Genomic DNA, 5,000 nt, shown 5'->3' with positions numbered 1-5,000 from the left:
ACATTTTTCTTATTTTATGGAGGGGGAAAAAACATGATAATTTCTGTTTAAAGAAGAATAGAGATTCTGTCTCCAGAAGAACATTGTCTTCATTTGTTCATGAATTTATCTCGACAGGTTAAGCCATGAGGAGATGCTGGAAGCCATGCAGAAAATGAAATGGTGAAGAAGAAAATTCACGATTTGCTCAGCCATTGTCCAGGGATCCTCGGTATCGATGTAGGGAGAGTTACCATCAACAGCCAGTAGCTCTGCCTCGGAGGACATTTGTGGTTTTGCTTTGTGTACACGGAATGATGTACAAGAGAGACAATGTATCCTTTTTTCCTTCTTCTTAGAACCACATCCATGGTTTAATTGTGTTTGTAATCACAGGTTTGTCATCTTGTGGTAATTCCTTAAACCAAAAGTATTGATATCTCACTTCCATTGTGAAAAAATTTTCCTCGTTATTTTAACTGAGACTGGGATATTCATGTATGACATATATTGATAAATCCCTTTGTGTATATCCTGGCCTTCTCAGCAGGGTATTTCATGCTTGTCAGTTTTGTTAGTATTATTCATGATTTGATTTTTCAAGAGCACTTGCCTAGGGAATAACATGATTTTAAGAAGCAGAGATTTGTCATTGTCTTTGATGCACAGCAGTGACAGAGGGGGTGAAACAACTTTGCCTCTCAAATTCAGCACTAACTTTTTCAGTATTACATTTTTTTTGTGGCAGTAACCACTTATTGTGTGGTTTTTTTTAAAAAACTCTTTTTAACGTTTGAATGCTGGTAAGTTTTTTCAGCTATGAGATGAGTTAAAGCCCTCTTGAGAATAGAAGGATAATGCAGTAGGATTGTACTGACTGTGATATACAGGTGCTGTGGTTATCATGTCATATGTGTAATGACATGCAACATACATACAAACATATATATATAATATATATATATATTTTATATATATATATATATATATATATTATATATATATATATAAAATATATAATATTATACATATATATAATATATATAATAAAAATATATATATTTTATATATATAAAATATATATATATATAAATATTATAAATTCTTCAAAGGGTGCCTTGTCCTTTAAGGGGCGTTAGTGATCATGGTTTTCCATCCCGTTCTGTCTGTTGACAACTTTAGCAGTTCTAAGTCACTTCTGCCCATATTGAAAATCTTTGTTCAAGCTGGTGATGAACTTCTCCCTTTGTCTACCCCTGCTTTTCTTCCTTCTATCTTTCCTGTTAACACTAAGTTTTCCAATCCTTTACATCTATTACGTGTCCTAAAAAATTGCATCTGTCTTTTCCTGATAACTTTCATCAAGGTTCTTTTAACTCCTGCTCTTCTTAAAAACTTCTTCATTAGTAACTCTTTCTGTCCATGAAATCCTGAGCATTTTTTGGAGGAACCACATTTCTACTGATTTTTAATCTTTTTTTCATATTTTCATTGACTGTCCAAGCATCACACCCATAAAGTAAAACTGACCACAACGTAACATTCTAACACTCAAAACTTTGTTTTTTACCTTCAACTGTCTTCTTAAAGACAGCACTCATCTTGTTAAAGGGACTTCCTTTGCCATACCAATTCTTTCTTTATTTCAGTTACACTTCTTCCATCTGATTTATCAAACTACCCAAGTATGGAATTTCTCAACATTCTTTACTTCTTCCCCTTTGATTTTCAAAGAGCATTTTGGATTATACTCTTCTTGATATCACCATACATTTCGTCTTCTTGATGTTTTATCTAAAGGGACCTTTTCTCCTCACTTTGTTACAACCTTTTTCAATATATTTTGAAGATCTGTTTCCGTTTCTGCTATTAGTACAATGTCATCTGCATATCTCCAGTTGTTAATATTGATCCCTCCAACTTTCACACCTGGCATGTTCTTAATCTCCTGTAAAATAGTTTCACTGTATAAGTTAAACAGAGCTGGTGATAATACACACCCTTGTCTTACACCTCTCTTGACATATCCACTCACTTATTTCTCGTCTATTCTGATGGCAGAGCACTGTTGTTCCCAATACAAGTTCCTAATCATTTGTAACTCTTTCCATCAGTATCTAATGTTTTTCCAACATTCTAAAACATTTCTTCATGTTTCCTTATCAATGCTTGCTATAGTCAATGAATCATAGGTATAAGTCTGGTCTAAACTTCTATCGCTCTTTCTCCAACATTCTCAATATAAATATTGCATTCCGAGTCCCTTTCCTTCATGTATGCATTCTGTTCTTGCGATATTTTCTTCCCTTATTTTGGTCTTCATTCTCTTGGGAGCATAACGTTCAGGATCAATTTTGTAATGTGGCTCATTAAAACTTATGTCCTGTAGAGTTCACATTCACTTGCTCCAGGTTTCTTAGGAAGTGCTAGAATACAGACTTGTTGGGTCAGTTGGAATGAGACCTGTTTTGTAGTTGTTGTTTGCAATTTTCATTTACTTTTTGAACTCCAACCCCTCTAGTTCTTTTACCAACTCTTATTGCTACTTGTCCGGTCCTGTAGCATTACCATTTTTCATTCTATGAAGTGCACACTGTACTTCTTCCTGCATTATGCTTGGTCCCATCTGTTTCTTTCCTGATGACAGGCCTTCCTCCTCTTTCATCTTCAGACAGTTCACTGATGTACTCTGTCTATCTGCTCATGATGTCTTCTTTTTCCAGGAGTATACTTCCGTCTTTTGCTCTTATGCATCCACTTGAAACGCACACTTTCCGTCCCACTATTTCCCTTTATTTCTTGATGCAATTCCTCGCATCCTTATTCTTTAAGCTCTCAATTTGCTCACATTTGCTGTTTTAGCCATGTTTCTTTTTCCCGTTGCATTTCTTTTTAATGCTCTCAATCCCGTGTTTGTAGTTTTCTATATTTTCTTGCTTCGTAGCCCTTCTTCTATCCATCATGTCAAGTATCTCAGCTGTCATCCATTGCTGTCTCACCTTTGTTTTCTTCTTCGACAGAACACTCTCCGCTACCTCAACAATGGCGTCTTGTGTTTCACATACTCTCTCCAATGCACTATAACGATTTTTAACTTCTACTATAAACTGTTCTTTCATTTCTGGATTATGTTTGGAGTTCCCAAAACCCCAAGTTTGATGTTACTTTTGGTTTCTTTTGTTTCCTGAGCTTAACCGCAGATGGCAAACTAGCAGGACATGATTCACTGGCACAATCTGCTCCGGGGTACCCTTTTTCCTGTTGAACTGCGTTCCTGAACCTCTGATTAACTGTTATGTAATTGATTGATTACGACTTCTATTCCCTGGACTTACCCATGTGTACAACCTTCTAGGATGGTGTTGGGCCAGGTATTCATAATCATTGGTTATTTTCCTGACACCATTTTAACCATCTTTCTCCTCTCACATTTCGTGTTCCCAAAACCATGTGGCCAACAATATTTCCTTTCTTCCTTTTCCTACCTTCACATTCATATCTCCCATTTTTTAAATAATCTGTGATTTACATTGTTTCTTGCCTTCTCTAAATCCTCGTAGAATGCCTCAATTTTCATCTGTATGCTCTGATGTTGGAGCATATACCTGAATGATGGATAGATTAAAAGGTTGCCCCTTTCAATTTCACCAACACGATTCTTTCCGAAATTGCCCAGAATCCCATCACACTCTTTGATCTGTCTTTGTCCAGTATTACCCCTACACCATGTTGACATCTTTCGCTTCCTGAAAATATTATGGTCTTGTCATCACTAATTATCTTTCTGCTCCTGTCCATCTCATTTCACTTATTCCTAGTATGTTATCTTTAACCAATCCATTTTTCGTCTTACATTCTTTTGTTTCCTTGTCTCATCATTGTTCTTACATATCACGTTCCCATGCTCAATGGTTCTTTGTTGTGGACAGCAGCTTGATGACGGTCTGGTGTCACCTGTTGCACATGACAATCCATGCTGGGCAAGGGATTCCTACCAAAAGCAATAGAAACCCCATTTACGCTGTTTGCTCTTGATTCGTTACTGGACATTAAACCATGATTTTCTTGGCAATTTACAAGCAGGGGTTGCCATTTCCTTCTGCCAAATAAATTTTAAGGAGTCACCAAACTTCCTTCTCAAAGTTCTTCCCCCTAACTAAGTTAGCTGTTGACTCTGAAGCTGCGATTCTGCTTTTGAAGCCAGTAACAGACATTCTGTCCCTGCCTTCTCAGCCAGAATGACTCCTGTAAACCTGGGAAGGGCAGCAACAAACTAAACCCCCGCTTTGGGTGCTAAGCCAGAATTTTTTATGGCCTGGGGTGATATATATATATATAAAATATATATATATATATAAAATATATATATATATATATATATATATATATACACACACAACACATATAAAATAATATATATATATTTATATTATATATATAATATATATAGATATCTATATATATGTATATATATATTTTGGTGGTGTGTGTGTGTGTGGTATAGATATATATATATAAAATATATATATATAATATATATATATGTGTGTGTGTGTGTATATAATATATATATAAATATATAATATAAAAATATATAAAAAATATATATAAAAAATAATAAAAATTTTGATATAAACATAATAATAACTATATAGAAAACCCATATGATATAATATATATAAATAGTATATATATAGATATATATATATATATATATATATAATATATATATATAATACATATACATATAATATCAATCATATACATAACAGTATTATAATAATATAAATATTTTATATATATATTATATATATATATATAGATATATATATATATATATATATATACAACACATACACACAAAACACACCACACACACACACACACACACACACACACACACACACACACACACACATACACAACACACACACACACACACACACATAATTTTATATTATTTAAAATAATAATTAGAAAAAATAATAATAAAAGATAGAAAATAGATAAGGGTAGATAGA

The sequence above is a fragment of the Penaeus monodon genome, chromosome 42, assembly GCF_015228065.2.
Source record: "Penaeus monodon isolate SGIC_2016 chromosome 42, NSTDA_Pmon_1, whole genome shotgun sequence".
Taxonomy (NCBI): domain Eukaryota; kingdom Metazoa; phylum Arthropoda; class Malacostraca; order Decapoda; family Penaeidae; genus Penaeus; species Penaeus monodon.
Note: the sequence above shows the minus strand (reverse complement) of the source record.